Raw genomic sequence first — 7829 nt, 5'->3', positions numbered from 1 at the left:
GGGAGGCGCTAGATCCTGAGGGGTATCATTCGTTGTGTTCGTACGCCTCGGCGGCGGTGGCTATGAATGTAGTGCCCTGGTCAGCGCATGAAGACATCAATTGTTCTCAGTCGTCGGTTTCGCGCTGTCGAAGGTGGACGTGTGTGTGTTGTGCTTCTTGTTTCATGCTTATTACCACATGGAGGTAAGTAATTTTAGTTCCTTGATGTTTGTACTCCCGAATTTTTAGTGAAACATTCGCGCCCTGTTTCAGCTGTGGTGAAATCAGTTAAATAGGTTCAATATCAGAAGATTTACCGTCAACAGTGCCGAATGATACTCCGATCAAAATTGGACAATCAAAAAACGTATATCTGTTCTCATATAGTCTTCGGTAGCTTATAAATAGCCTCAGTGAGTGATTTAACCTGTGTTACAGTTCGAATTTAGCGCTCAAAACCCTGCAGTCAAGCAGCAGTTACGAATGATACCCCTCAGGTTTTAAGCTCCGATCAAGTTGCAACAACCGAACGACGTTTTCCTGTTCTCGTGCAGCTTTCGATAGCTTATAAAAGCCTCAGTGAGTGATTTAACGTGTAATACACTTCGAATTTAGCGCTCAAAACCCTGCAGTCAAGCAGCAGTTACGAATGATACCCCTCAGGTTTTAAGCTCCGATCAAGTTGCAACAACCGTACGACGTTTTCCTGTTCTCGTACAGCTTTCGATAGCTTATAAAAGCCTCAGTGAGTGATTTAACGTGTAATACACTTCGAATTTAGCGCTCAAAACCCTGCAGTCAAGCAGCAGTTACGAATGATACCCCTCAGGTTTTAAGCTCCGATCAAGTTGCAACAACCGTACGACGTTTTCCTGTTCTCGTACAGCTTTCGATAGCTTATAAAAGCCTCAGTGAGTGATTTAACGTGTAATACACTTCGAATTTAGCGCTCAAAACCCTGCAGTCAAGCAGCAGTTACGAATGATACCCCTCAGGTTTTAAGCTCCGATCAAGTTGCAACAACCGAACGACGTTTTCCTGTTCTCGTGCAGCTTTCGATAGCTTATAAAAGCCTCAGTTAGTGATTTAACGTGTAATACACTTCGAATTTAGCGCTCAAAACCCTGCAGTCAAGCAGCAGTTACGAATGATACCCCTCAGGTTTTAAGCTCCGATCAAGTTGCAACAACCGTACGACGTTTTCCTGTTCTCGTGCAGCTTTCGATAGCTTATAAAAGCCTCAGTTAGTGATTTAACGTGTGATACAGTTAGAATTTAGGGCTCAAACCCCTGCAGTGAAGCAGCAATTACGAATGATACCCCTCAGGTTTTAAGCTCCGATCAAGTTGCAACAACCGCACGACGTTTTCCTGTTCTCGTGCAGCTTTCGATAGCTTATAAAAGCCTCAGTTAGTGATTTAACGTGTGATACAGTTAGAATTTTGGGCCTCGAAACCCTGCGGTCAAGCAGCTGTTACGAATGATGCCCCCGAGGTTTTAAGCTCTGATACAGTATCAACAACAGAACACAGCTTTCCTGTCCTCATATAGCCTTCGATAGCTTATAAAAGCCACAGTGAGTGATGTAACATGTGATACAGTCAGAATTTAAGGCTAAGAAATCCGCAATCAAGCAGTGGTGTCGAGTGATACCGCTCAGGTTTTAAGCTCCGACCTGGTTTGAACAACCAAACGTTTTCCTGTCCTCATATGGCCTTTGATAGCATAGAAATGCCACAGTGAGTGATCAGATGGTTTTCTTTTCAAAAATTGTAGAGGATTTTATAAATGACACTGCCAAAATTTAAGGCTTGCAAATGATGATTACGGAGAGTAAAATGCTATTCAGCATGTTAAAAGCTGCAAACTTGAAGCTTTTTGTTGCCTAAATACATTTCACCCTGTTGTTTCCAGGTGGAACCCCTGTAGCTGACCAGAAAGGCCAGGACTGTCAGATGCCATACATGAATTGGGTATGGGATAGAGAGAGAAGTATTGGGATTCTATTGGAGAATTTGCATACCCCTGCTACCCCTGCTTATGCTAGTCCTCACTAGGCCAACTAAAGCAGGCACACAATTGTTCTCGTGCTGAGCTGACAGATTTGTAACTGACACTGTTTACTTATAATTCTCAGTAATTTCACACTACTCACAATTATGTTTTACTTTCAGTTCAAGGTCTTCAAACAGAGCTGACCCAGCAGAAAGCAGAAGGCCTCTGGTGGCATACTGTGATCAAGTGCGCCACTCCCACGGGATTATTGCATTGGCCTTTTGCATTCATGCCTGAAGGCTGTCCAGGGCATCTCACAGGCACCAGCTGCGTGATGATGCCCCACCCCACGGATTGTCTTATGCCAACAGCGTGCTCCCGTAGGGAACTATGGACTGTGGACATGCTAAGGAATTCTTCAGTAGCTTCATGGTGCATGGGAGAAGAAACAGCAGACCTGGACGAAGTGAACAAACGGCCCTTATCAGGGCCACCATATGTCTGCCACAATGGCTAGCGTTCTGCTGATAGAACAAACCCTGATGGTGATAGAAGATCACTGAACCTAACCATAACTCAAGCACGATGGCTACAACAGTGCTGATAGAAAGCAATCATTGCAGTTGCAAATGCCATACATTTCGTTAAGCACTATATTTTTGATGACAGTAATTTAGAGTTGAAGGAGTCATGTTCTGCCACTTTTTGGATGGTCAAAGTATGCATCACAGAACATATTGCTAAGGTGACCATTATGTGGAACCGACTATAACTCCTGTTATTCATTCGCACAGAAAATATGAAGCAGAAAATGTCGAGGTTGTTGCGAGAGACCTGTACTATGTCTTTTGCAAAAGCTATCACCATTTCTCGACAAAAGTGACGTGGAGAATGTACTGGCCGCCTCCATTTTCCCCCTTTCTCTCCGTACTATAAAGGGAGTTCTTTTTGTATAGTACAATAATACGAGAATTTGAAAAAAAAGGTCTTTGGGTGTACTTGACATAATTGTGTGCCAGTCTACATCATTGAACCCCCGTGGCACTGAGGACAAAACTTTACCGAGACAGTATATTTGGGTCCGAAGAACGCCAGTGGAGCCACAGGGCACATTTGACTTTAGACCACATCATGGAGGGCCACAAGGAAAAGAAACGATTGTAGCTACCATAAAACTTTGGTATATCATACATAACATTGTACACAAAAGCAGGACCGACATTGTTACTGTGGAGCCGAATAGTGGATAACACCAAAAATTAATAGGCTAACGCCAATAAATGGGCGGCCTTTCAAATAGAGTGCTGAAAGTATGAAAAACTATTCTACCTTCACAAAGGCTTAGGCGAATGTTCAGTAGCACTCCAAATTATCCATTTACTTACTGTATTGCTGCCTTAGCTCACAGTTGGAAAAATAAGTATAGAAAATCAAAGAGAAAGAGCTAGCTGGCATATTCACAGTGGGTTATGACTTCGGGTTTGCTATGTTGTGTTTAATGAGAAGTGCAGAAATTTGGGCCAGTTGGTACATAACTGCAAAAGGGAATAAGAGTATACAGATGGGACAATGGAGGGACAGAGCTGCTTACAACTAAACTATAATGATAGGAAACCCGACGCAGTCATGTGCGCAGGTGCATTGCTATCCCACCATGTCAAAACAACAAGTACAGCGCTAGACAAATATTAGCGAACATGCTCCGGTGCATTCCTTCCTCAGAGTGACAGCAAATGGGACCATACAGACTTAGACATGTGCGTATAGGTAGCCCAGTCACCTGTATGCAAGTCCGTACGATACCATTCGCTGCCAGCTTGTCACTCTGAGGGAGGAGTGTGCCAGAGCATGTTCCGTAAACTTTTGTCCAGCACTTTACAAGTATAAAACTGATTAACAATGTAGAGTAGGCTAGTTGGTATGACATTTTAGACTATGGAGCTACGGCAGACAAGGACAATGCACCACTCCATAATCAACTAGTTTATTTCTGGAAAAAGAGAAAAGGAAGGTTGAACGTTGGGATGGGGGGGTTTTGAGACGACCTGGTTAAAAAGGAACTTTACACCTAGTGGTGATCTTTTCCTGCTGTCCTTGTCTGCCATAGCTCCGTAGTCGAAGTCTGTACAAGTATGTCAGACAAGACCCTCAAAATGACAGTTTTAAGCATGTGCAAACAAAACCACCATGGTGATAAGGGGTGACACAAGTGAAAAAAAGTCCTATGATTTGAATAAAAATTCAAGTTCCTTATCCATCAGACAAATAGAAGCTTCATTAGTACAACTGGAAGAGCCACTTCTTATTTCAGCCACTTCGACTACCTCTCTTTCGAACTGACAGTTTTTTTTTTTTTTTTTTTTTTGCCGAGTTCTTTCAAAAGCCGGGTTTTAATGTCACTGTTTGATATAGTATAAGAATTAGGATGGACAGAAGATCGACTCAATCCTCGCACTAGCTACGATGTGCTAGTGTACCATACCGCACGCGAATACCAGGTTGCCGTGTCCTGTGTGAGGTTTTTTTGGGTTCGAGAGCCACAAGAACTGCTCGCATGCAGTGTATTCTACCTAACATTGACAGCGCAGCAGCAGTACGGCGGGCCAGGCTGAAAACAATGCCTGACAATCTGTTCTGCTAATTCGTCTTTAAATTTCGAGAGGGTAGCTTCGTTCTCTTTGGTGGCCAAGAGGCCGCGTGTTTGAGATCCCTGTAGATAGGGCAACCGCTTTCGAAACTAAACAACAAGGATCAGAAACGTAACGCTGTCCTATATCTGCGCAAAAGCACCATAGTTCATGTACAAAGCAGGTCTTCCAAGGACATGAACGGGTTTTTCCGGGGAACCACCACCGTGGGAAAACAGACACAAGTGCAGGTGGGAAATGTGAATCATGTGTCGCCCCCAAGATTTTTCTAGAATTTCTTTGAGAGATGTTCAAAATTTAGTTTGCAGTTTATTGAGTTTTCATATTGCATACAGAGGTTCAATTACTTTATATATGGTTATCTCTAAATTAAAAACCCGAGACTGGGAGGACAAAAAACGACAAGCTTGTCTGTGTTATGGATCTATACCACCAGCTCGCTTGCTACCTCTCTATCCTCTCGGTACTGTGTATATATTTTTGTCATTTTCTTTGGGGACTGTGTTGCACGATTTACCCTAAACATACCCGATCATCGTGATCATTTTGTGACCTTAGTATCAATAAAGAAGTATCCTTGATCGAAGACAATTTGTCGCCTTCTCTTATGTTTTTGTCATTTTTATCTGCCTCACTTCCTTTCTACTTAATCTGCATATCAATATACTTTGGTTATGGACACTTCACTTTTTGTAACCAGTTGGAAGGCGGAGTGGTCACGAGATAAGGGTATTTCGAGGCTGTCGGGATCCGGGGCCCAAGAGCAGTGGCAATCATATAAGGCCGAAAATCATGAGATCAAACTATCAGAAAGTTGGAAAGTCGGAAGACAGAACTGTCGAAAAACCGAACAAAGAGGAGCCCCAAGATATGAAAAGCATTAAAAATTACAATTACTACATAAAGTATACTTTCACTAAGTCGATGTTATATGTGAATTGCTGTAGCAAATGAATCATAAACAAAAGAAAGAAAAAAAAAGGACAGAAATCACGGGACCTGCGGTGTTGGATATACGTAAGCAATCTATGCATGTAATGCAATCCCCTTTCGTGTATTTTTGTTGCAATGACGTCCACATACCAGCATGTAGTACCTGCCATAGAAAATTTAGGACGGTATTGCAATTTATTGACCTGTTACAGGAGGGTAAGAAACGAGAAATGTGATGGTGTGCGAGAAATAGGATGGGCAGTCAGGTCTTGCCCCTTTTCTACACACGCATACAAATGATAGCTTAAATTGAACTGCGGCTTGCACTCGAAAAACATGTTCTTCCTAACTAACACGACTGTGTCGGCAGTGATACTGAGCGTTGTAATCGAAAAAAAAAACGAAAGAAAAAAAACGTGAGCACTAAGCTAATAAGTCATATTATGCTGGTGACCAGCATAATATGACTTATTAGCTTAGTGCTCACGTTTTTTTTTTTTTTCGTTTATTTGTTTGACCATGTTCCATAGCGTTTTTCGAAAATATCTCGTAGGTGACCTACGAGATATTTTCAAGATTGTGCTCGTTTAGCAGCACGATACGCTCGACCCAGACTGCTCTCCAACGCACAGGTGACTTCACCCTACCTGGTTCTTCAGCAATCAAAGTACGACTTGTGAAAGCTGCTTGTACTTGCGCGATAACCCTGTGTGCATGCGGTGTTACATTGAAAAATGATATATCATGCTCACGGACAATTTCTGCTAAGTCACAGACCCAAAAAAACACAAACATATATGTTACACATTTTCCATTGCATTAGTCGAGGTAACCCGGCTGCAATTACTTTACCAAATACTCACTTGAAATTTTTTCGGTTTGGGATTTTTCGACTTATCCCCTTCTTGCATACAGGGGTTCAATCGTCAACTGAAGGGAAACTATATACATGCCATCAGCACAAAGCTTGCCTGTCTGTATTTAAAAGAAACACACGGGGCACCAAATTTATGAACCAGGGCGGGATGAAGAATCTGTTAGCAGTAAGCAGAACAATGTGCTTCCCATGGAGAAAAACGACATTCCTATACCTAAACGTTGTTCGGCCTAGTTGGGCCGAGCTTGCGAAAAAGAGGGTTCGGCCAAGCTTTGATTGACATCGGCCTTACTGGGGCCAACTGAATACCGCCAACTTTGGGCCAGTATGTGACAGACCGTCCTAACAAACACGGGGACCAGCATGTATTGCCGTTCGGGCCATTGTAGAACCAATCTTGGTTTCTAGTCGGGCATTACTTGGCTAGATAGCGTCCCATGAGGCACCAGCAATGATGGGCCAAGTATGGTCCAAATCTAATAAGATTCTCAACCAAGCATGGTTATGAGGTATCCCATGCAGCTTCTGCACCCCTCTACGCGATGTCCTATTCTATAACACCAGTGTGCCTTACAACTGTATCTGGCAGGTGTGTATATTGCAAAAATCAAATCCAAAGGTTGAAAGTGCTGCTGCTGGTCGTGTGTGGCCTGTCTTAACATCGTTTTGCCGCTATTGGAATAGATATGTATACGTACCAACCTGCTCGATAGCTGCTATTGTCAAAGGGTATACACATTACAAACGAGTAGGAAATGAAAATTCCTACTCGTTTAAGTAATGCTCTCCGTGTCACTATGGCTCAATGTATGAAGCTGGTTTTCACCTTGTCTGAAAATAAGTTTGCCAGCTGAAGAAAAAATGTAGAAATGGACTTGTGTACATCGAATTGAACGACATAGACTAGCATCGTTGCTTTGTTGTTTCGAGCAGCAGCTGCTGTTTGGGGCTTGGGGTTTACCCCCCCCCCCTCCCAAATTGTAAGTTTGGTTAGTGCATTTGGAAGAGATGATAATGAAATCCTCCTCACCCACGTAAAGTCCCCATAGAACTCCTCCAGAAATATTTTTGGACTAGGCCACTGCTTTGAGCCCAACGCAGTTTACGAACTGCCTTCGCAGGTGACATTATGACGACGTCAGCCCAAGTTGCAGCGACTTGTGCCAACCAAATACCGATCTCCGGCAGATTTTCGGCAATTTGCACTTTGACTTTTTGTGTAGCTGGACACAACGCTATTGAAAGATGTAACATTCCCATGTAGCATTACTTTCCTTGCTTTTTTTTTTTTTCTCAATAAACATATCCACCCCTCCCTTGAGTTTGAAGAACCCAGAAGACGACGAGGACGATACAAGACTCAAATACGAACTAAAAAAAAATGTTATAGAGTACA

At 42.8% G+C, this 7829-nt stretch overlaps 1 long non-coding RNA gene across 1 annotated transcript; it reads left to right on the top strand.

Annotated features, from left to right (window-relative positions):
- Positions 1-7: 7 nt before the first annotated feature.
- LOC135386083 (uncharacterized) lies at positions 8-5204 on the top strand. Its single transcript, XR_010420590.1, has 2 exons — positions 8-184; positions 1895-5204. It is a non-coding gene; the product is annotated as an uncharacterized LOC135386083 (long non-coding RNA).
- Positions 5205-7829: the final 2625 nt, after the last annotated feature.

Source organism: Ornithodoros turicata, chromosome 2, assembly GCF_037126465.1.
Source record: "Ornithodoros turicata isolate Travis chromosome 2, ASM3712646v1, whole genome shotgun sequence".
Classification (NCBI taxonomy): domain Eukaryota; kingdom Metazoa; phylum Arthropoda; class Arachnida; order Ixodida; family Argasidae; genus Ornithodoros; species Ornithodoros turicata.
This window is presented reverse-complemented; position numbering and strand designations above follow the sequence as displayed.